At 63.0% G+C, this 24,478-nt stretch overlaps 1 long non-coding RNA gene across 12 annotated transcripts in view; it reads right to left on the bottom strand.

Moving 5' to 3' along the window:
- LOC143395860 (uncharacterized) overlaps window positions 1-21,082 on the bottom strand; it is a 35,447-nt gene extending 14,365 nt beyond the window's left edge. For 5 of the 12 annotated variants that reach the window (XR_013090836.2, XR_013090832.2, XR_013090831.2 and 2 more), the window contains exons 1-4: window positions 15,122-19,637; window positions 11,540-11,786; window positions 9,926-10,880; window positions 9,200-9,323 (exon numbers count right to left, since the gene is read on the bottom strand). This is a non-coding gene — a long non-coding RNA (uncharacterized LOC143395860). Of the gene's footprint in view, window positions 1-9,199; window positions 9,324-9,925; window positions 10,881-11,539; window positions 11,787-15,121; window positions 19,638-19,768; window positions 19,894-20,906 lie in introns of those variants that run through there. The other 7 variants (XR_013090826.2, XR_013090825.2, XR_013090829.2 and 4 more) reach the window with 7 other exon arrangements.
- Window positions 21,083-24,478: the final 3,396 nt, after the last annotated feature.

Genomic DNA, 24,478 nt, shown 5'->3' on the forward strand with positions numbered 1-24,478 from the left:
CCCAGGATAGACCTCCTCCCAGGTTAGACCTCCTCCCAGGTTAGACCTCCTCCCAGGTGAGACCTCCTCCCAGGATAGACCTCCTCCCAGGTCAGACCTCCTCCCAGGATAGACCTCCTCCCAGGTCAGACCTCCTCCCAGGATAGACTTCTTCCCAGGATAGACCTCCTCCCAGGATAGACCTCCTCCCAGGATAGACCTCCTCCCAGGTCAGACCTCCTCCCAGGTTAGACCTCCTCCCAGGATAGACCTCCTCCCAGGATAGACCTCCTCCCAGGATAGACCTCCTCCGACTATAGACCTCCTCCCAGGTCAGACCTCCTCCCAGGTTACACCTCCTCCCAGGATAGACCTCCTCCCAGGTTAGACCTCCTCCCAGGATAGACCTCCTCCCAGGTTAGACCTCCTCCCAGGTTAGACCTCCTCCCAGGATAGACCTCCTCCCAGGATAGACCTCCTCCCAGGATAGACCTCCTCCCAGGTCAGACCTCCTCCCAGGTTAGACCTCCTCCCAGGATAGACCTCCTCCCAGGATAGACCTCCTCCCAGGATAGACCTCCTCCCAGGTCAGACCTCCTCCCAGGATAGACCTCCTCCCAGGATAGACCTCCTCCCAGGATAGACCTCCTCCCAGGTCAGACCTCCTCCCAGGATAGACCTCCTCTCAGGATAGACCTCCTCCTAGGTTAGACCTCCTCCCAGGCTAGACCTCCTCCCAGGTTAGACCTCCTCCCAGGATAGACCTCCTCCCAGGATAGACCTCCTCCCAGGATAGACCTCCTCCCAGGATAGACCTCCTCCCAGGTCAGACCTCCTCCCAGGATAGACCTCCTCTCAGGATAGACCTCCTCCTAGGTTAGACCTCCTCCCAGGCTAGACCTCCTCCCAGGTTAGACCTCCTCCCAGGATAGACCTCCTCCCAGGATAGACCTCCTCCCAGGTTAGACCTCCTCCCAGGATAGACCTCCTCCCAGGATAGACCTCCTCCCATACTAGACCTCCTCCTAGGTTAGACCTCCTCCCCAGGATAGAACTCCTCCGAGGATAGACCTCCTCCCAGGTTAGACCTCCTCCCAGGTCGACCTCCACACAGGTCAGACCTCCTCCTAGGTTAGACCTCCTCCCAGGCTAGACCTCCTCCCAGGTTAGACCTCCTCCCAGGATAGACCTCCTCCCAGGATAGACCTCCTCCCAGGATAGACCTCCTCCCAGGTTAGACCTCCTCCCAGGATAGACCTCCTCCCAGGATAGACCTCCTCCCAGGCTAGACCTCCTCCCAGGATAGACCTCCTCCCAGGTTAGACCTCCTCCCAGGTTAGACCTCCTCCCCAGGATAGACCTCCTCCCAGGATAGACCTCCTCCCAGGTTAGACCTCCTCCCAGGATAGACCTCCTCCCAGGATAGACCTCCTCCCAGGATAGACCTCCTCCCAGGATAGACCTCCTCCCAGGTCAGACCTCCTCCCAGGTTAGACCTCCTCCCCAGGATAGACCTCCTCCCAGGATAGACCTCCTCCCAGGATAGACCTCCTCCCCAGGTTAGACCTCCTCCCAGGATAGACCTCCTCCCAGGATAGACCTCCTCCCAGGTTAGACCTCCTCCCAGGTTAGACCTCCTCCCAGGTTAGACCTCCTCCCAGGTTAGACCTCCTCCCAGGTGAGACCTCCTCCCACGATAGACCTCCTCCCAGGTCAGACCTCCTCCCAGGATAGACCTCCTCCCAGGTCAGACCTCCTCCCAGGATAGACTTCTTCCCAGGATAGACCTCCTCCCAGGATAGACCTCCTCCCAGGATAGACCTCCTCCCAGGTCAGACCTCCTCCCAGGTTAGACCTCCTCCCAGGATAGACCTCCTCCCAGGATAGACCTCCTCCCAGGATAGACCTCCTCCGACTATAGACCTCCTCCCAGGTCAGACCTCCTCCCAGGTTAGACCTCCTCCCAGGATAGACCTCCTCCCAGGTTAGACCTCCTCCCAGGATAGACCTCCTCCCAGGTTAGACCTCCTCCCAGGTCAGACCTCCTCCCAGGTTAGACCTCCTCCCAGGTTAGACCTCCTCCCAGGTTAGACCTCCTCTCAGGATAGACCTCCTCCCAGGTCAGATCTCCTCCCAGGATAGACCTCCTCCCAGGATAGACCTCCTCCCAGGTCAGACCTCCTCCCAGGTCAGACCTCCTCCCAGGTCAGACCTCCTCCCAGGTCAGATCTCCTCCCAGGATAGACCTCCTCCCAGGATAGACCTCCGCCCAGGTCAGACCTCCTCCCAGGATAGACCTCCTCCCAGGTTAGACCTCCTCCCAGGATAGACCTCCTCCCAGGATAGACCTCCTCCCAGGATAGACCTCCTCCCAGGTTAGACCTCCTCCCAGGTTAGACCTCCTCCCAGGATAGACCTCCTCCCAGGTCAGACCTCCTCCCAGGTTAGACCTCCTCCCAGGTTAGACCTCCTCCCAGGTTAGACCTCCTCTCAGGATAGACCTCCTCCCAGGTCAGATCTCCTCGCAGGATAGACCTCCTCCCAGGATAGACCTCCTCCCAGGATAGACCTCCTCCCAGGTCAGACCTCCTCCCAGGATAGACCTCGTCCCAGGTTAGACCTCCTCCCAGGATAGACCTCCTCCCAGGATAGACCTCCTCCCAGGATAGACCTCCTCCCAGGATAGACCTCCTCCCAGGTTAGACTTCCTCCCAGGATAGACCTCCTCCCAGGTCAGACCTCCTCCCAGGTTAGACCTCCCCCCAGGATAGACCTCCTCCCAGGATAGACCTCCTCCCAGGATAGACCTCCTCCCAGGTTAGACCTCCTCCCCAGGTTAGACCTCCTCCCAGGTTAGACCTCCTCCCAGGATAGACCTCCTCCCAGGATAGACCTCCTCCCAGGATAGACCTCCTCCCAGGTTAGACCTCCTCCCCAGGTTAGACCTCCTCCCAGGTTAGACCTCCTCCCAGGATAGACCTCCTCCCAGGATAGACCTCCTCCCAGGATAGACCTCCTCCCAGGTCAGACCTCCTCCCAGGATAGACCTCCTCCCAGGTCAGACCTCCTCCCAAATTAGACCTCCTCCCCAGGTTAGTCCTCCTCCCAGGTTAGACCTCCTCCCAGGATAGACCTCCTCCCAGGTCAGACCTCCTCCCAAATTAGACCTCCTCCCCAGGTTAGTCCTCCTCCCAGGTTAGACCTCCTCCCAGGATAGACCTCCTCCCAGGTCAGACCTCCTCCCAGGATAGACCTCCTCCCAGGTTAGACCTCCTCCCCAGGTCAGACCTCCTCCCAGGATAGATCTCCTCCCAGGTGAGACCTCCTCCCAGGATAGACCTCCTCCCAGGTCAGACCTCCTCCCAGGTTAGACCTCCTCCCAGGATAGACCTCCTCCCAGGTTAGACCTCCTCCCAGGCTAGACCTCCTCCCAGGTTAAACCTCCTCCCAGGTTAGACCTCCTCCCAGGATAGACCTCCTCCCCAGGATAGAACTCCTCCCAGGATAGACCTCCTCCCAGGTTAGACCTCCTCCCAGGATAGACCTCCTCCCAGGATAGATCTCCTCCCAGGATAGACCTCCTCCCAGGATAGACCTCCTCCCAGGTTAGACCTCCTCCCAGGATAGACCTCCTCCCAGGTCAGACCTCCTCCCAGGTTAGACCTCCTCCCAGGTCAGACCTCCTCCCAGGTCAGGCCTCCTCCCAGGTTAGACCTCCACACAGGTCAGACCTCCTCCCAGGTTAGACCTCCTCCCAGGTTAGACCTCCTCCCAGGATAGACCTCCTCCCCAGGAGAGACCTCTTCCCAGGATAGATCTCCTCCCAGGATAGACCTCCTCCCAGGTTAGACCTCCTCCCAGGAAAGATCTCCTCCCAGGATAGACCTCCTCCCAGGTTAGACCTCCTCCCAGGTTAGACCTCCTCCCAGGATAGATCTCCTCCCAGGATAGATCTCCTCCCAGGATAGACCTCCTCCCAGGTTAGACCTCCTCCCAGGTTAGACCTCCTCCCAGGTTAGACCTCCTCCCAGGTTAGACCTCCTCCCAGGATAGATCTCCTCCCAGGATAGACCTCCTCCCAGGTTAGACCTCCTCCCAGGATAGACCTCCTCCCAGGATAGACCTCCTCCCAGGATAGATCTCCTCCCAGGATAGACCTCCTCCCAGGATAGACCTCCTCCCAGGTTAGACCTCCTCCCAGGTTAGACCTCCTCCCAGGTTAGACCTCCTCCCAGGATAGATCTCCTCCCAGGATAGACCTCCTCCCAGGTTAGACCTCCTCCCAGGATAGACCTCCTCCCAGGATAGACCTCCTCCCAGGATAGATCTCCTCCCAGGATAGACCTCCTCCCAGGATAGACCTCCTCCCAGGATAGACCTCCTCCCAGGTTAGACCTCCTCCCAGGATAGACCTCCTCCCAGGATAGACCTCCTCCCAGGTCAGACCTCCTCCCAGGATAGACCTCCTCCCCAGGAGAGACCTCTTCCCAGGATAGATCTCCTCCCAGGATAGACCTCCTCCCAGGTTAGACCTCCTCCCAGGAAAGATCTCCTCCCAGGATAGACCTCCTCCCAGGTTAGACCTCCTCCCAGGATAGATCTCCTCCCAGGATAGACCTCCTCCCAGGTTAGACCTCCTCCCAGGATAGACCTCCTCCCAGGATAGACCTCCTCCCAGGTTAGACCTCTTCCCAGGATAGACCTCCTCCCAGGATAGATCTCCTCCCAGGATAGACCTCCTCCCAGGATAGACCTCCTCCCAGGATAGACCTCCTCCCAGGTTAGACCTCCTCCCAGGATAGACCTCCTCCCAGGATAGACCTCCTCCCAGGTCAGACCTCCTCCCAGGATAGACCTCCTCCCAGGTCAGACCTCCTCCCAAATTAGACCTCCTCCCCAGGTTAGACCTCCTCCCCAGGAGAGACCTCCTCCCCAGGTTAGACCTCCTCCCCAGGTTAGTCCTCCTCCCAGGTTAGACCTCCTCCCAGGATAGACCTCCTCCCAGGTCAGACCTCCTCCCAAATTAGACCTCCTCCCCAGGTTAGTCCTCCTCCCAGGTTAGACCTCCTCCCAGGATAGACCTCCTCCCAAATTAGACCTCCTCCCAGGATAGACCTCCTCCCAGGATAGACTGCCTCCCAGGATAGACCTCCTCCCAGGATAGACCTCCTCCCAGGTTAGACCTCCTCCCAGGTTAGACCTCCTTCCAGGATAGACCTCCTCCCAGGTCAGACCTCCTCCCAGGTCAGATCTCCTCCCAGGATAGACCTCCTCCCAGGATAGACCTCCTCCCAGGTCAGACCTCCTCCCAGGATAGACCTCCTCCCAGGTTAGACCTCCTCCCAGGATAGACCTCCTCCCAGGTCAGACCTCCTCCCAGGTCAGATCTCCTCCCAGGATAGACCTCCTCCCAGGATAGACCTCCTCCCAGGTCAGACCTCCTCCCAGGATAGACCTCCTCCCAGTTTAGACCTCCTCCCAGGATAGACCTCCTCCCAGGATACACCTCCTCCCAGGATAGACCTCCTCCCAGGTTAGACCTCCTCCCAGGTTAGACCTCCTCCCAGGATAGACCTCCTCCCAGGTCAGACCTCCTCCCAGGTCAGATCTCCTCGCAGGATAGACCTCCTCCCAGGATAGACCTCCTCCCAGGATAGACCTCCTCCCAGGTCAGACCTCCTCCCAGGATAGACCTCGTCCCAGGTTAGACCTCCTCCCAGGATAGACCTCCTCCCAGGATAGACCTCCTCCCAGGATAGACCTCCTCCCAGGATAGACTTCCTCCCAGGATAGACCTCCTCCCAGGTCAGACCTCCTCCCAGGTTAGACCTCCCCCCAGGATAGACCTCCTCCCAGGATAGACCTCCTCCCAGGATAGACCTCCTCCCAGGTTAGACCTCCTCCCCAGGTTAGACCTCCTCCCAGGTTAGACCTCCTCCCAGGATAGACCTCCTCCCAGGATAGACCTCCTCCCAGGATAGACCTCCTCCCAGGTTAGACCTCCTCCCCAGGTTAGACCTCCTCCCAGGTTAGACCTCCTCCCAGGATAGACCTCCTCCCAGGATAGACCTCCTCCCAGGATAGACCTCCTCCCAGGTCAGACCTCCTCCCAGGATAGACCTCCTCCCAGGTCAGACCTCCTCCCAAATTAGACCTCCTCCCCAGGTTAGTCCTCCTCCCAGGTTAGACCTCCTCCCAGGATAGACCTCCTCCCAGGTCAGACCTCCTCCCAAATTAGACCTCCTCCCCAGGTTAGTCCTCCTCCCAGGTTAGACCTCCTCCCAGGATAGACCTCCTCCCAGGTCAGACCTCCTCCCAGGATAGACCTCCTCCCAGGTTAGACCTCCTCCCCAGGTCAGACCTCCTCCCAGGATAGATCTCCTCCCAGGTGAGACCTCCTCCCAGGATAGACCTCCTCCCAGGTCAGACCTCCTCCCAGGTTAGACCTCCTCCCAGGATAGACCTCCTCCCAGGTTAGACCTCCTCCCAGGCTAGACCTCCTCCCAGGTGAAACCTCCTCCCAGGTTAGACCTCCTCCCAGGATAGACCTCCTCCCCAGGATAGAACTCCTCCCAGGATAGACCTCCTCCCAGGTTAGACCTCCTCCCAGGATAGACCTCCTCCCAGGATAGATCTCCTCCCAGGATAGACCTCCTCCCAGGATAGACCTCCTCCCAGGTTAGACCTCCTCCCAGGATAGACCTCCTCCCAGGTCAGACCTCCTCCCAGGTTAGACCTCCTCCCAGGTCAGACCTCCTCCCAGGTCAGGCCTCCTCCCAGGTTAGACCTCCTCACAGGTCAGACCTCCTCCCAGGTTAGACCTCCTCCCAGGTTAGACCTCCTCCCAGGATAGACCTCCTCCCCAGGAGAGACCTCTTCCCAGGATAGATCTCCTCCCAGGATAGACCTCCTCCCAGGTTAGACCTCCTCCCAGGATAGATCTCCTCCCAGGATAGACCTCCTCCCAGGTTAGACCTCCTCCCAGGTTAGACCTCCTCCCAGGATAGATCTCCTCCCAGGATAGACCTCCTCCCAGGATAGACCTCCTCCCAGGTTAGACCTCCTCCCAGGTTAGACCTCCTCCCAGGTTAGACCTCCTCCCAGGTTAGACCTCCTCCCAGGATAGATCTCCTCCCAGGATAGACCTCCTCCCAGGTTAGACCTCCTCCCAGGATAGACCTCCTCCCAGGATAGACCTCCTCCCAGGATAGATCTCCTCCCAGGATAGACCTCCTCCCAGGATAGACCTCCTCCCAGGTTAGACCTCCTCCCAGGTTAGACCTCCTCCCAGGTTAGACCTCCTCCCAGGATAGATCTCCTCCCAGGATAGACCTCCTCCCAGGTTAGACCTCCTCCCAGGATAGACCTCCTCCCAGGATAGACCTCCTCCCAGGATAGATCTCCTCCCAGGATAGACCTCCTCCCAGGATAGACCTCCTCCCAGGATAGACCTCCTCCCAGGTTAGACCTCCTCCCAGGATAGACCTCCTCCCAGGTTAGACCTCCTCCCAGGATAGACCTCCTCCCAGGATAGACCTCCTCCCAGGATAGACCTCCTCCCAGGTTAGACCTCCTCCCAGGATAGACCTCCTCCCAGGATAGACCTCCTCCCAGGTTAGACCTCCTCCCAGGATAGACCTCCTCCCAGGATAGACCTCCTCCCAGGATAGACCTCCTCCCAGGATAGACCTCCTCCCAGGTTAGACCTCCTCCCAGGATAGACCTCCTCCCAGGGTAGACCTCCTCCCAGGTTAGACCTCCTCCCAGGATAGACCTCCTCCCAGGATAGACCTCCTCCCAGGATAGACCTCCTCCCAGGTCAGACCTCCCCCCAGGTTAGACCTCCTCCCAGGTCAGACCTCCTCCCCAGGTTAGACCTCCTCCCAGGATAGATCTCCTCCCAGGATAGACCTCCTCCCAGGTTAGACCTCCTCCCAGGTTAGACCTCCTCCCAGGATAGACCTCCTCCCAGGTCAGACCTCCTCCCAGGTTAGACCTCCCCCCAGGTTAGACCTCCTCCCAGGATAGACCTCCTCCCAGGATAGACCTCCTCCCAGGATAGACCTCCTCCCAGGTCAGACCTCCTCCCCGGATAGACCTTCCCTGAGACAGGATTGGCACTCGTAGACCTCCCCCCGTAAAAGCCCGTGACTCGGTGGGTGTCAGCACATCCAGAGTGGCACAGCCTTCTCCACATCTACCCACATCCTGTCACTGGTTATTAGTGGCCCTGGCAACCACTGTGTCTTGCTGTCCAGATTCGCCCTCTGGACAGCAGGTGAGGGAGCCCGACACCCTGTAGCCTCTCGGGTTCACTCTGCTGAACGGTCTCAGACCCGTCAGTGTTGTGGCCTGTACAGTCCTTCATCCCTTTTTGTTGTCTGAATAGTATTCCACTGTGTGGTTGTGGGGCTCTGTTTATCCACCCAGCCTCTCCCAGGGCTTGGCTTGTGCAATAGCCCTGCGTTGACTTCTGTGGGCGGAGCCGTGAGGACACTCGGACTCAGATCTCTGGGGGATGCACCCAGGGGCCAATGACTGGTCACACGGTAACTGTGCTCCATTCTGGGGAGCAGCCAGATGGTTTTCTAAAGGGGTGCACCTTTGACAAACCTGCTGGCCCCCCCCTAGTGCCCCACCTGCTCCGCATCCCATTGTCCACCTCTAGGACCATGCCCTTCTGGTGGCGGAAGGACCTCCTTCCTGAATTCTCTGGGAACATTTAAACACTGGGGGAGTCTGCAGCCGTTCTAGATCCCGGCTCCTCTGGAGGCCAATGGCTCCTTGTCCCCGAGCCCTGGTCCCCGTGGTAGCCAAGACCTGGCCACCCTGGGGCTCAGCCACGGTCCTCATCCTCCCAAACCCTGGTCCAAGGCCCCTTTCCCAAGGAGGCCCTCACCCCGGGGAAGGTGACAAGGACAGGACTCCTGGCTCAGCCTCCTCGGGTAGACTTGGAGGTGGGCCACAAACACCTTCAGTCCGCGGCATCCATATGTCCAGAGGGGGACACCGAGGCCTCCAGAGGACAGAGACATGGCCTGCCCGGGACCAGGCCGGGGGTTTGGGGCCAGCAGTCTGACCTAAAGCCCTGCGTGTCCCCCAGGGTCCCACTGTCCAGCAAGGCCTGAGGGGCTTTCTCCTCGCCCTGAGTCGGGGAGCCCATTGACGGTCAAGGTCTCTCTTCAGAGAATTGTATATCCACTGGGCGCCGTGGACTCACCTGTCATCCCAGCCACTCAGGAGGCTGAGGCAGGAGGATCTCGAGTTCCAGTCTCCAAATAAAATATAACAAGGGCTGGGGACGCGGCCGAGTGGTTGAGCACCCTGAGGTTCAATCCCTGGTACTAAAAAAAAAGAAAAAGAAAAAAAAGAACAAATTCTATGTGAGTCAAAAAGGCCACAGTCTTGTGGCTGGGCGAGGCCCTGGGTTCGATCCTCAGCACCACGCAAAAAAAATAAATAAATAAAAAATAAAGATATTGTGTTAAAAAAAAAAAGGCCACAGTCCTTCCACCTCAGGGTCTCACATGGCTCTGATGGCTTTAGGTACTGGCCAGTGTCAATTTCAAGTTTTCAAATCCTTGATGATTGATTGACTGATTGATTATTGATTGTTGGTTGATCACATTCACTAAACCACGAGTTTCCGAGAGGGCAGGGACTTCCTCCTCCCTGCGGAAAGCTCCCACCGGGCACCCGCTGCCCACCGCGGGCACATTTTCTGAGGAATGACTGGCCCGAGGGTCCCGGTCACACAGGGTTCCAGGTATTTCTCTGTGGCTTCTCCCCGGGGAGGGGCCCTGCTGAGCATCTAGGGACCACAACTGAACGCCACCCGCTGCAGGCTCCGACCCTGGCCCCTTGGCCTCTCTGGACCTCGGTGAATCTGCAGGGGACCTGCCTGACGGTCAGGTGGACCTGGTGGCCGCTGTCCCTGTGACCGTACCATGTTTCTATCTGGGCAGGGGCTTGGGGACAGAGCTGAAAGGAGATGCCATCTCAGGGTGACTCAGGTCCCACACTGCATCATGGGGAGTCCCAGGAAGGACCACAGCGTCCCCGAGAAGTGACGTGGAACACAGTGGTCAGCGAACGTGAGGGAAGTGAGCGAGCGGTGGTGAGGACAGTGGTCAGCGGGAGCGGGCAGGGGAGCCCTTGGGTTGCTCAATCCCCGGTGACGCGAGGCCGCAGCCCGGAGCTGGAGGCCCTGTGGGGAGTCCTGCGGCCTCCACCTGCCCGAGGGGGAAGCCACGATCCGCTCAGGACGGGGACCCCGGCGCTGCCCCCAGCCTGGGGGTCTCAGGAGCTTGAGAGTCTCTAGAAGTTTCTTTTCTTGGTGTGGTTCTTTGTGCCACCCGGCCTCACCGGTGCCAGGTTCTGCCCAGGCCACACCAGGCCAGCCACGTGCCCTGTCCCCTCCTCGGGGCTGAGGGTGGCCGTCATAGTCCACGGCTACCAGCCCCCACGTGGGGGTGTTCATCTCAAACAGTGGAAACCAGGATCTCAGAGAGGGGCCTGTGCCCCCGTGACCCCTGCAGCTACTCATGACGCCAAGACGTGGAAACCTCCCAAGGGCCACGGAACCATGAGCAGGCGCGCGGAGAGGGCGTGGCCTGCCGTATGGTGGAATATTACACAGCCTCCAAGAGGAAGGCCAGCCGCAGCAGGCGGGTGACATGAGCCTGTCTCTTAAAAGAGCAAGAAACCCTTCCCAGAAGCCCCCAGGTTGCCAGGGTCCATTCATCTCCGCCAGGAAGGGGGGGCGCCTGCTCCTCGGGGCGGCTCCTGGTGGCAGGGCTGAGGGTGCGGGGTGGGAGGCGTGGTCGGGGTGGGCGCTGGTCAGAAGTCTTCGAGCTGCAAGATGGGTCGCCGAGGCAGGGCGGGCTTTGCAGAGTCCTTCCCTTTCCAAGAAGGAAAGAGAGAATCAGTGGCTTCTGTTACTGAGAAGTTGGGACCGTCCTGCTTCAGACCCAGCCCGATCCGGGGCATTCAGTGTGTCTCTAGCGCAGGTCATCCCCGTCCTCCCGCTCGGTCTCGCGCTGCCCACCACACGCCCCTTGTCAGACGCCCTCTCCTCGCCTGTGGCCCCGGCTGCTCCAGGCGACGTCCGACCTACAGGCTCGGCAGCCTCCAGCTTCACCTTCCTTTCCAAAGTCCCAGGACCGAGTCCTTTGGCCCTGACTGCGCCAGGCCCTGTCCCTGCGCTGCTGGGGGTCTCCACCGCGGGACAGGTCGCCACACACGGCCCCCTGGGCACAGGGAGGCGGCGCCCCAGGGTCAGTCACAGCTGTCTCCGGGGCTGGCCTCGGTGGCCCAGACACGGCAATGTGGCACCTCCAGCCGTCACCCTGGTCCTACTTTGAGCCTGGCGCCGAGCCCAGAGACGGAGCTGGCACCTTCCTGCCCCCGGGAGGGGGGGATATAAATAGTGTGACTCAAGGCCAGAGAGGCGCGTCCCGGGAGGACAGACGGGAGGCACGGCCTTGGCACCCGCCACAGGAACGGCAGAGCAAGGGAGGGCCACGGGGTGGGGGGACAGTGTGTTGAGGACCCGGGGTACCTGCATGTTGGCTTCGTGGGGCCGCCTCAGGGGACAGTGTGTCAGGGATCCAGGGCCATCCGCATGGCTGGCTCCATGGGGACAGGCCGTGCAGGGCAGTCTGGCAGATCTGGGGGCTGGGTAGCCCGCAGAGGCATTTGAATTTTGTTGGGTGGCAGTGGGGAGCCATCGATGGTTCTGGAGCCGAGCAGAGGAGCAGGACCGAGGCTGTGCTTCCTGGTGAGCCCGACAGCTGGACGAGGAAGGGCTGGTGTGGAGGACGGAGCTGTTGAAGTTGTCCTGGGGCAGAACGGGCAGCAGAGCCAGGGCCGCGGTGGGGGTGGCTGTCCACCCAGTGGCTGCGGACCTCTGACCTGGTGCCCGGATCTGAGGGCAGCTGCCCCAGGGCCCTGTCCCTGTCTCCACTGCAGACGGCTCCACCAGCCGCCCGGTCCTCAGGCCAGAAACCCTGAGCCAATGCCCCCTCCTGTCCCCAGGCCCCACCTGGCAGGAGATCCTGTCACGGCAATGGCCAGAGCACATGGGGACGGGGACGCTGCCACCGTGGCCCCACTCACAGCCTGAGCTCGGCCCCTTTGGAAGGGCCAGCCCCTTTGTGACATGCATGTCCTGCTGCCAGCACAGAGACCCTGGGTGGCTTGGTCTGCAGGCCCCTGGGCTCGCCCACCACCCTCTCCCTCGCCCCATCCCGCGCAGCGCCCAGCCGGGGCCTTTCCACGGCTCCCAAGGGCATGGCGCACAGTAGGTGGCCAGTGCTGTGGGCGGCTGAAGCAGAGGCGCAGAGGGCCCTGGGACCCAGGTCACCCGGCCGGTCCCTCCTCCCCAGTGGCACAGGCACGGGGCGCTGCCCGCCAGGGTCGGAGCCCGCAGGCCCTGGGGGTGGGGCAAGCGGCCGTCCCTGTCCTTGGCCTCCATGGGCCCAGGTGCAGAGCACAGCCGGGACCAGTGGGCAGGCCGGACGGGGTGGCCTGAGAAGGCCGCACAGGCCCCTGCTGGCCCTCAGACTCAGCTCACGGAGCCGCTTCCCCCCACGGACTCTCTGGACCCTACAGACGGTTGCCAGGGGCCTCCTGAGCCCTAGGGGACATTCTGCCACAGCTGCTGAGGGCCCTGTCTGGCTGGTGGGGGACAGAGTCCCAGCGGTGCGATGGTCAGGCTCCAGTAGCCGCGTCACTGTCCCCTCACGGGGCCTGGAGCCTGCGCCCTGGGGTTGGCTGTCCACTTCCCGACCAGAGTCCAGAGGCAGGGGACGGCTGGCCCAGAGCCCTGTGCGGGTCCAGCGGGGCAGCGGGAAGGGCAGGAAGCGGGGGGCCTGTCCCCTGCAGGACAGACGGAGCCCACCTCCCTGTGCCCAGCTCCAGGCCACCCAGGTACCTCCAGCCACGGTCCTGTGCCCACCGCCTGCCAGGGCCCAGTGTTCACATGGTCACCCGATACTTAGGGGATGGGACAGTGGAGCACCCACCGCGTGCGATGGCTCTGGAAACGCGGGTCCTGCCCAGGGCTCCCCAGACACCCCGCCTCCCTGGAGCGGCCTCCTGGTGGGGAAGGGCCAGTTGCAGTGTGGAAGGCCGGGAGCTCACAGGGTCAAGTCAGGGCCACTGGGAGGAGGGTCTAGGGACCCTGCACTTTGGAGGGAACTGTCCACTTGGCAGATGAGGAAACTGGGGCACAGAGAGGCTGTGTGGCTTGCCCAGGGTCACACAGCTCTTTGGCAGCAGAGGCAGGATTGGAACCCCAGCCTTCTGGCTCCAGAGTCCTGGGTCCTCTCCCAGAGGAGCGTTAGCACAGGCCCCACCAGAACCAAGGGACAAGAAGGGACTTGAGGAGGGGCAAGCAGCCAAGCTGGAGGAGGGGCAGGCCTCCGCACTGGGCCAGCGCCCAGACTTCCAGCCTTGGAAGTCACCTCTCCCCTGGGCCGCAGTGGCCACCTCACAGAACGGCAGTGGGGGTGCCTGGGGTCCTGCTGTGACGCTGCCTAGTGACACCCCAGGTGGCCCCTGCCTGCCCTGCCCTCCGCTCTCCAGCTGGACATGGCCGGGAACGGCCCCCCAGGCAGCCCCCAGGCAGCCCCCCAACAACTCCATCCCCCAGGACTCTCGCCTGCGCTGGCCCCTGGCATCGTCTCCCCCATCTCCCCGAAGTGAAAGGAGCCCCCAGACAGATGCAGGGGGGGACGGCCGGTGGCTCGGGGCTCGGGCACACCCACCGCGCAGGGACGGGGCGCCTGGGACGCACGTGGAGCCCTGCACAACGCCAGCCGCCGGCTCGCCCAGGGACACCGCGGCTGGCACAGAAGGCGCCCAAAGCCACGGGCCTGTGAGACCCACCAGCCGCAGGTGTGCGAGACACGCTGGGCCCTGGGAGGGCACCGCGGGTGCCAGGGCCAGGCGAAGATGAGGGGCAGAGCCCCCGCCCCGGCACCGCACGGTCCCCGGGCAGCGGCCTAGGATGGGGACAGCGCACACCCCACTTGGTGGCCTGGTGGCCTGCAGATGCTGGCATGGGCACAGGGAGCCATTGCCAGCCTGGGCCGCAGCCTGGCGCCTCCGACCAGCCCCGCTGCCAGGTGCGCACACGTGGGGGCGGAAGCTGGCTCCCGTCTGCCCACCCGGGGACCCTGGCAGCTCCAGAGGCTCCTGCCCGGTCCTGCAGAGCCGGAGGGCTCAGCTCCCTGGCCACCTTCCCTCCCAGCTCCGGGGACCCATTTACCCCCCTCAGAGGGCCGCCAGGGCTTGGAGGGCCAGGCCCAGGGGCAGCCGCGGGAGCCCAGATCCGGGCACACAAGACTGTGGCTTCAGTCAGCCACCTCCCCGCCTGAGCCTCGGCCTCCTCCCCTGAGCCTCGGCCTCCTCCCCTGAGCCTCGGCCTCCTCCCCTGAGCCTCGGCCTCCTCCCCTGAGCCTCGGCCTCCTTCCCTGAGCCTCGGCTCCTCCCCTGAGCCCCGGCCTCCTCCCCTGAGCCGCGGCCTCCTCCCCTGAGCCCCGGCCTCCTCCCCTGAGCCCCGGCCTCCTCCCCTGAGCCCCGGCCTCCTCCCCTGAGCCTCGGCCTCCCTGTTTGTGAGGTGGGATGCTGCTCACAACTGGCCCCCGGAGTGGGGCCCCCGGGATGGAGGCAGAGGACACGGCCCACGCCTCTCCTCTGCACCTCAGACGCTCACCTGGGGTGGGAGGTCTCTGTCCCTTCCCCCAGGATGGCCTGTTCCTCGAGACCCCCACTCCCAGGACGGGCCTGGCGCACAGTGGGACTTCACAAGGCGGCCACGTCATTGTTTAAGGACTGAGGCGCGTCTGCTCTCATCCCGGCCCTGCTGGCCGCGTGGGGGTGCTGCCCGCCTTGGCCACGGGGGAGGGGGGGGCTTCCGACCCCAAGCACCACAGGAAGCTTCTGTGGGACCCTCAGGCCCCGCCCCTTCCTGGGAGGCCCCGCCCGCCGTCCTGGTGAACTCCTGCTCCTACTCCAGGACCCTGGCGGGCGGGGACAGGTGACCGGGTGGCCAGCACGTGCTGCTGGGCCTGGAGCCCGTGACCCGGCTCCTGCCCTCCTGCGCCCAGCAGGAATGTGGCCCGGCGGCCAGACCCACCTAGTTTTCAAAAGCAGCCAGAGGAATGCATTCCGGGCGGAATCTCCTGGTACTGCAGCCTTGGCCCCCGATCCACGTTTTTAAAAGCTACTTCAAGGCCAAACCGAGCACATCTGCAGACTGGATTTGCCTGGGGCGGCAGGTCAGCAGGTCTGTGCTAGGAGGCCTAACAGGTGCGGTCACCTTCAGGGGAAGAAGGCACTGGCGACAGTCTGTCCTGAGTCTCACTTATAGCCCTCTTGCTGCAGCTGTGGGGAGAGGGCCCCTCGGACAGCTGAGGCAGGGCTGATGGGGTCAGTGACGCAGGCAGCACCCAGCTCGGGCCAGAGCCAGGTGGAGGGTTCTCAGCCTGGGGACTGGGAGGCCAGCTCATGGCTCCAAAATCCCTCCCTGGCAGGCCCAGGGGAAAATCCGCGCCCACGGCGGCTCCTCCTGCTCGGCTGCCTCGCTCAGGGTAGAGACGGGGCTGAGGCCCGGCCTCCAGAGACAGGCCTCCAGAGCCGGCTCCCTGGGAAGTCCCTCTCGGGACCTGGGTGGGTGCCAGCGACGCCCAGCCTCCGCCGCTCCTGCCGTCCAGCAGGTCCTCACGCCTCCATCCTCCCTGCGTAGAACTTTCCAGAAACAGCAAAATGAGAAAGCCCCTCTCAGCGGGGCCCTGGGACTGTGGGAGGGAGCTGAGCCTCAAGCCAGGCCCCTGGGGCAGCCATTCCCTGCACCAGGCCCTGGGCCACCCGCGGGGGGCAGTGGCTGGGGCCTCAGCGCTGGGACTGCGCCTGTCAGAGCCGGGAGGCCCACAGCAGGTGGCCAGGCCAGGAGGCAGAGAAGCGCCCCCTAATGACAGTACCCCACACTGGCGCTCTGCATGGCGGCACCCCACAGCCCAGGTCACTCACCGAGCACCCTGACTCCATGGGGGACCTCACAGAGCTGGACTTTGCTTTCGGGGGTGGGGAGCTACCGCCAACCCCCAAAGTGTAGCGGCAGGTAGGGGCGAGTGCAGAGGGCAAACACTCACTGGGTTGGGACACAGAGGTGCCAGGGAGCAAGGTGGGAGGGACACGGGGGCAGACCCGGGGCCCAACCCAGCAGAGGCCCGAATCCGAGAGGGAAGGAGGCTGTGGGCGCTGAGGAAGGACTGGTGGGTGCAAAGGCCCTGAGGCAGGAGGTGATAGTGTGTTGGGAGAGCAGAGGAGCCCAGCAGCGGGCAGAGAGGGACCAAGACGGAGTGGGAGGAGACGAGTCTGAGGGGAGCAGATGACAGGGCCTGCGGGCCATGGAGAGGACTTTCCTGCCGAGGAGGTGGGAGCCCCGAGGTCGTGAGCAGAGAGGCTCCTGCCCTGACTTCCGTCGTCAGCCCGTGAGAGAGCAGAGGCCCACGGGGGGAGCCGTTGGCCCCAGATCATGCGGACAGCAAAGGACAGGCAGGACCCGAGCCGTCACCTTGAGACTCTCAAAGCGGGACATGCCTGTCAGCCGCTGCCTCGGTCCCGTGGGAGCCAGGAGTCCAGGCAGGGGGTGGGGCCTCCTCGGGCTGCCCTCTGGGCCGCTGGCCGCCCCACCTCTGCCAGGTCTCCCACTCTGGGTCACCTTGCTCCCGGGCCTGGGTGGGCAGCCCGTGCAAAGCCGTCCCACAGACTTGGCGCCGGCTGGGAGCCCAGGGTAAGTCCCTGGCCCCGGTGGCCCAGGACCTCACTTTCCTTTTCTTGTAAAAGGAAGAGAGATTGTCGCCGTGGGTTTCGCTCTGAGCTGGCCCGCTGTCTTTCCAGTAACTCAGGCCAAGGGGCCGGCCACCGCCCAGGGCTCCCGTGCGGCCTTGGGGACTGTGGTCCTGGCACCTGGCCCCGCTTCACCTCCCCCGGCCCCCCCCCGGGGTTTGTGGGGTTTGGCTTCCCCGACACCAGAGCGAGCCCCCCAGGCCGCTGGGGCCCAGGACTCCTCGGCGGTGGCTGGTCCCGTGGGCGTCTGTCCCCAGGGCGCTGAACTCCTGGAGCTAAAAGCAGAATTGCTTTTCAGTAAATGTCATTACTCAAAAGGAAGTTGTCACTCCCACCGCCACCTCAGCCACCTCAGCCTCGCCAACAGCCACCGCCCGCCTGGCCTGGTGGGGGGAGGCCCGTGGCTCCCAGTGGCCTCCCCCGGTGCCCAGGGGACGCTGAAGGTGGGGTTCAGAGGCCACAGCCTGCGGGGCAGCCCGCGCCCCAGGTCTTGGTGGCCTCGGCAGGACCCAGCGGGAGCCCGCAGAGGGGACGCTGACCTTCTCCTGCTGAATCGGGGGCTGCCGCCCACCTGCTCGGCCCCTCCTCCTCCCTGTTCCCTCTTCCCCAGAGGAAGGGCCACGCCGTGGTGGTGTCGGAGCCGAGTGGGTCCAAGGTCCTCGCTCGCGGTGACAGAGAGACTGGGTTGGGATGACAGGCCAGGGCCGCGGTCAGCTCCGCTGGCCAGAGTGCTCTCCCGGCTGCCAGCCTCAGTTGTCCCCTGTAGGGCAAGGAGGGACACCGGGCTCCAGGTGTCTGGGGGCCCGGGAAAGAGGATCGGGCAGCCCGCGGTGCACACAGTAGGTGCGCACAGTAGGTGCACACAGTAGGTGCACAGGAGCGCTGCTCCGCTCCTTCTCTCTATTGCCTTGGAGGCGGCAGGCCCCAGTGCTGAGCTCGTCCCCATGGTGCTGGCCTGAGCCCTCCCGAGGCCGCCAGGTCACCTGAGGCCCCCTCCGCTGCCACCGCTGAGCTCTGGTCTCCACGGCAACCGGAGAGGTCCTCCCGGTGACTGAGCCCGGAGGCCACCCGTCACCCGCCACACACCAGTCCCTGCACCTTACAACCTGACTTTGAGATTCCCACGGTGCGCCCACGTCACCAAGGGCCCAGCGGCACTCGGGTGTGACGGCGGGGTGTCACCTTTAGTCACTTTTTCCTTCTGAGATGACTGTAGACGCGCCTGCTGTGGGAGTGAGGAGAGAACCCGCAGGCGCACCCCAGGCCCCCCGGAGGGAACCCGGGCCGCAGTGGGTCCCCGCAGGGTGCTGACGCGGACGTCCCTGCCCAGGAGCCTGCTGCCGCCCTCCCCGCGCCCACCCCGCCGGCCCGGCCCGCGGAGCACTGGCCTCTCCCCATCTCCGTGACTGTGCGGTCTCAAGAATGTTCTGGAGCTGGAATCGCAGGGTGCGGCCGCCATCTGGGTTTTCTCAGCGTGATTCCCTGCGGCGCGGTCCCCTCTGTCCCGTGCCTTGAGATCTGTTCTTCCCTGGGGACAGCGCGGGCCGCGGGCCTCTTCATCCCTGACCTGGAGGCTCCGGGCTGTGTCCAGCTTCCCCCGGGGTCGGGAGGCACCTCTGTGTGAACCTGTCCCCAGTCCTGTGTCGGGGAGGGCACCGCTGTGTGGCTCGGTGGCTTTAAGAAGTGGCTCGTTTTCTCGGACACCAGCCTCACTCCGGGGCCTCAGGCGCCAGTGGGTGATCCGCCTTCCAGCTCCTCGGGCTCCGGACTCTGTTCTGTTCTCAGTCCCTCTAGGCGGCGGCAAGGTCCAGCTGTGGCTTTCCTCCGCATGTCCTCTCGGTGCCCAGGGCCTCTGGGGTCCTCTTCAGCGACCCTCTCTTCCTGGCTTTGCTCGGTTTCTACTTAGATTCTCCGCTGCTGGGTGGACAGGCTCTAGGCGCAGGACTCGGCCACACGGTGCTGGCAGGGCTTCTCCCCGAGGCCCTTCTTATTTTGAGACAGGTTCCCTCTGAGCTGCTTTGGGCCTCGCTGAGTGGCTGAGGCTGGCTTCAAACCTGTGATCCTCCTGCCTCAGCCTCCGGAGCCACGGGATTGTGGCCGTGCGTTACGGCTCCACGGAGCGCACATGTCCATCGTGATGAGGTTCCCTTTGTTGACCTCGGTCTCTCACGAAGCTGCTCCTGTTCTTCATGCAGACGTCCCAATGTCCCAGGTATTTATTGAAAAGGCCGTCCTCCCGCCACCCAGTGACCACTGCATCTGTGTCAGACGTCACCAGGGCCACCTGTGCGCCTCTGACCCTGGTCCCTCCGTGCTGCCCCGGGGATCTGTGTGTCCCTCCCTCTGGTCATCCTCATTACTGCAGCGGTACAGCGACCTTGACGTTCACAGAACGATTTCTCCTAATTATAGAAATTACATGTTCTCAGTCATTGATAAACGGGTGACAAAACTCTGTCCCTTAAAGTCATTCGTTAAGAAAGAAAATACTGAGGCAGAGATGGCCAGGGGTCCCCAAGACTCCCGCTCCTCCTCCAGCACGCGGAGCTGCAGAAGAGGTGACTAGCTCTGGCCCGTGGGGCCTAAGGGGAAGTGCCGTGTTGTCACCGTGGGCCAAGATGCTGAGCCTGTGCCTCCTCACCCTCTCTCCTCTCCTGGCCGCTGGATGGACGTCAAAAATCAGTTTGGGGCCAGGTGTGGTGGCACATGGCAGTGATCCCAGTGACTCAGGAGGCTGAGGCAGGAGGATCCCAAGTTCAAGGCCAGCCTCAGCCACTTAGCCAGGCCCTAAGCAACTCAGCGAGACCCTGTCTCTAAATAAAATATGAAAAAGGGCTGGGGACGAGGCTCAGTGGTTAAGAGCCCCTGGGTTCAATCCCCGCTCCCCAAAAACATCATTTTTGACAGGGTCTGCCAGGTGACCTCAGTCTACCTGTCAAAGATGACAGAGGACACATCACTCAGGACGTGTGGCAGTGCCGAGCCGAGCTCCTCCCCTTGTCAAACGTCCCCATGACCAGGAATCTCTGCTTCTGTAAGTGAAGTGCGGCACCGTTGCTAAATGTTAAAAATAGAAATAAAAATGGAACTCTTCACGCCCAGCCGTGCCCACGTCGCGCCTTCTCACGTGCCCTGGGCGCTCACGCTGCGGGAGGCGTGTACCCCAGTCCTGTGATGTGAAGAGGGAAGGCCCATTCTTCCCTCTATAACAGAGAAGCAGAGACCAGAGAAGGAGTGGGCTGTCCCCAAGGTCACACAGCAAATCCAGGCTGAACTCAGGAAATTCCACTAGTCAAAGGTAACTGATCTCCCGAACCTTTGATCCCTGCTTTGAAAGGCCAGGCAAGTCGGAGCGCGATCCCCAGGACTCCCGGTGGACAATTATGAAAACAAAACGTGATTAACGATTCCTGGTGAGGCAGGGCAGGGAGCTCCCAGGGCAGGGCGGCGCCAGTTTTGGGGAGAAGTAATTTTAAGACTTCCCACCTTTCATGGGGTTCGGGGAACAATTCATAATGAGCCCTAATAAACACCACGCACGGGCCGTGACCTCTGGAACAAAGTCCCTGCCTCCTAGAGCCGCCGGGCCCTGTGGTGTGGGCTCCGCGGGTTGAGGTTTGGGAAAAGGAGGCCACGAGGGGTTTATGGGAACCGAGGGGGTCAGAGGGCGCCAGGGTGCGTCTCTGGGGGGCCCTGGGGGCGGGTACAGCTGGGTATCGAGCACGAGTCGGCAGCCCCCGGTCAGCTGTGGCCAGCCGTCCACCACCTGAGGCAGCTCAGTCCCCAGCCCCGGGCTCTGGATCATGAAGACGCCCACCGCAGGCAGGGGAGGCTGAGGCAGAGGCGCCTGGTGCCTGCACCGCGAAGCTCAGGCCCGTCCCTGGCCCGTCCCCTCTGCAGGGCCAGTGAGCAGGGGGTGGGCCTCGGGTTGCTTGGAGCCTGTTCCCAGCTCAGGCCCCCTGCAGTGGCCTCGGGGTGATCCTGGCAGGCAGCCAGGCTTGCAGCCCCAAGTGGCCCCCCATGTGGCCCCCCGTGGGGTCCCTCTGCGGGTCCCAGGACATCTGCATCACCTGGTGGTGAGTCAGCAGCCGGCCCTTTCCTCTCCTCCTCAGCCTCTGGCCGCCCGGCTGCGTCTTTGCTTCGAGCCTCTCCTCGGGGCCTTCCCACTCTTCTCTCCAGCAGACGCCAGTCACCTGTCCCCCGCCCCTTCCGCAAGGACCTCATGACCAGCCCTCTCCCTGCCCGCCCTGGTGTGCAGAGGGAAATGCAGAGCAGAGGCCGGGGAGGCCGGAGGCCCAGGCCGCTTGCCCTCCCCGACGCCCCCGCATGCCCGGGTCAGGGGCCTGATTACCCACACCTCAAGGTGGCGGCTGGCGGCTGGCAGGTGCCAACCCTCCAATCACGGCCTTAATCGTCCCCTGGCCTTTGAGTTTATTTGAACAAGATCCAGTTCTGACCTGGACCAAGGCAGGCGGCTGGCGGAGGGCCAGGCTTTGGAGGGAGGAGGGAGGAGGGGATGGCTGCCGCCAGCCTGGACTCCCAGGGGACGCTGGCCGGGAGAGGAAGCCGCCTCCCGCAGCCCGGGCTGCCTCGCAGCTGTCCCCGCGGAGCTCAGCCCAGCTGGCAAGTGGACACTGCAGCACATGAAGGCTGGGGCAGAGAGCTGGCCGCCACCCGTCGCTCTCGCGGACCGGGTGGGAGTGGGGGCCCATCAGGCCTGGCTCCCACTCACCCAGGGCCTGGTCCCTGGGGAGCCCACGGGGCGAGAGGCTGCAGTGTCTGATGGGAAACAGACCAGAGAGGGACAGGGGCTGATCTGGGAGTGTCTGGACTGCGGGGGGGTGCCCGGGGTGGTGCGGGTGGGCTGGGCAGCGTCCTGCCTGCTCCGTGTCCTGGGTCTAGGTCCTGCTGGGCGACCCTGGGGCCCTCTTAGTCTCTCTGACCCTCTGTGTCCTCTGTGCCACGCGGATCTTGGCGGCACAACACTCGAGGGGGACTGCCATCTCCGAGGCCCTGTCCTGCGCTGGCTCCCGGGGAGGACTCTGGTGGTGAAGAGGGAGCCCGGCCCCCGACAGAGCCAAGGCCACTGCCCTTCCGTGGAGGCCCAGGCAGGGCGGAGGACAGAGGCTTGGGTTCGCCCAACCTCGGGGTGCAGGGGGACGGGCTCCCGCTGGGTCCCGTGGAAGCCCGGGCGGGACGCAGTGCAGGGGATGCTCAGCCCTGCCCGGAGTCTAGCCCTGCCCTCTGGGGCCGACCCTCAGCGGGGAGTCGGACAACAAACAACTACACAGACACTGAATATAAATGTTAATCTTGTTTGTAAAGTAGAAGGTGAGATGTGGTGGGAAGAAAAATAAAGCCAGGTAGGCAAAGCGGTGCGGGGCTATGGCGGACGGAGAGGTCAGGCAAGGCAAGAAGGGACCACGGCCGGTGTGGCCGGGAGCCAAGCAAAGGCCCTGAGGCAGGGCTGAGCGAGGAGGTTGGAGCAAGAGCCCGGAGGCCAGGTAGCCAGGGTCAGGGCGCCAGCTCCACTGTGCCCAACAGCTGCCCTGGAGCTCGGTGAACGTTTGCTGGATGAATAATAGAGACCTGAGGACTCCTTTCTTTTTCTTCTAAAAGTATTTCTGCTTTAAAGTTAATTTCAATTACAAAACACATGATTATGCTCTTCAAAGTCTTCTTGCTGTTACAGCTTATATTTAGGATTCCGTTGACTTCCTCCTGGCCCCTCTCCAGGGTGGCTGTGACGGGTCTGGCTGGCGTCTGTCCAGGAATGATCTCTGTGCACTTACGGAGAAGTGCCTGGCGACACTGTGTGCGTGTGCGCGAGTGTGAGAGTGAGTGAGTGTGAGAGTGAGTGTGTGTGCGTGTGTGTGTCAGTGGATCAGATGGGGCTCAGAGTCGCAGGCGCATAGCTAGCCCTGGGTGGTGGCCATGGCCGGACTGTCCAGCTGAGCCGGGTGACGGTGCCCGCTCTCTGGCCAGATGCTGGTCTGGGGGTTGCTGTGGAGATGGCCGAAGGCGTCTGACTTTACATAAAAGAAACTTCGTGGAATGCGCAGACGGGCCCCCTCCACCAGGCGAAGGCCTGAGAGCCGAAGAGAGGTCTCCTGTGAAGGAGGACTTGGCCCTGGGCTCCGCCGTCCACCTCTCCTCCGTGGCCAGCCCACCCCCCTCACTTCGGGTTCGTAAACTCTTCAGTTACATAAACCCGTTTCTTTAAAAATGAGATTGAACACGCGCAGAGCAGGTTGGGTGTCTCTGGGGACCCTGGGAGAGGTGACAGGGACAGAGGCACAGACTAAATGTCCCTGGGGGACAACCTCGAGCTGTCGTCTCACAGACGGGGTCCCCCAGAGGACCTGCCACCCGTGGACGCTCCACATCCTGACCACCAGGGTGGCCTCCACAGACCCACCAAAACGGCTAAGAGTCGGGGACACGGAGAGCTAAGGAAGGTGGACACCCCGTAGGGATGCGAGACCACACGAGCACCTGGACCCCTGGACCCCGGCCCCGCCGTCCACAGGCCCCGGGTCGGTCTGGCCGGCAGGAGCGCAGCAGGGTCTGAGCACACTCGGCCCCTCACGAGCTCCCCAGTGCCATCGGGGGACGGGGACAGGGCGTGCAGAGGCTGGGAGCCAACACCCGAAGCAGCAGCCGGAAACAGCCTGAAGACAGGGAGAGCAGGGGGGGACGCGGCGCTGCCCAGCCGGTGGCTCTGTGCCTGCGAAGCTCTGGAAACAGACACGACCCTCCAGCCACCCTAGGAAAGCCGTGACGGGGACAGGGCCTGGGGAACGGGGCTCGCTCCTGGATGTGGTCGCACAGGTGTGTTCCCCTGTGAGGACGTTCGGTCATCGCTGGTGACCTGCGAAGTGTCCTGCACCTGTGACACGTGCAGACTAACCCGGGCCTGGGGTGACGGGAGGGTTGAGGACACAGCCCAGCGGTGACCTCCCCTGGTCTGGGCTGCGTCCCCACCACGGGGAGCTCTGAAGCCCTCCTGGGTGGCCCTCCGCACAGAAGGCCACAGGCCGTGCCCCAGGCTGCAGGGGCGGGGGGCGGCCAGCCTCGGGCTGGAGACTCGCAACAGAGTGAGGATGTGGCCGAACCCTGGACGGCCGGAGGGGCACCAAGTCGGGCTGCTTCCCGGGAACCTGAGCAAATTCCTGCATGTGGCCCACCCTCTCATCCAGGCTCGGGACGGTGACAGGGCCAGGTGACAGGTGACAGGGTGAAGGCTCTCAGAACCACCTGGCACGGGCGGGTGCTGCGTAGCTGTTTGCTGACGGCCATCGTTGCTGCGGGTGGACTCAGGTGGGTGACATGCTGTGTCGCTTCCCGGGTGAGTGGCCCTCAGCCCCGCCCGGGAGGGGGACACGGTTTCCCTGCCCTGGACCTGGGAAGGGCAGCCTTAGCCCAGCGCCCGGCACACGCCAGCTGTCCTCGCCGCCACCCAGTTGTCCTCACGTCCCTCCTGACCCAGGACGCTGTCCGTCCCCGCCAGGCGGCCGCGCTCCTCCGCTGTGGCTGCCTGGCTCCCGCCCAGCGGCTGCTCGTTAACTGTCTCTTAAGTAACTGCCCAGATCAAAGGGCCGCTCCACCCTCCTCAGCTTTCTTGGAACAACAAATAAACAGG

The sequence above is a fragment of the Callospermophilus lateralis genome, chromosome 3 (genome assembly GCF_048772815.1).
Source record: "Callospermophilus lateralis isolate mCalLat2 chromosome 3, mCalLat2.hap1, whole genome shotgun sequence".
Lineage (NCBI taxonomy): Eukaryota > Metazoa > Chordata > Mammalia > Rodentia > Sciuridae > Callospermophilus > Callospermophilus lateralis.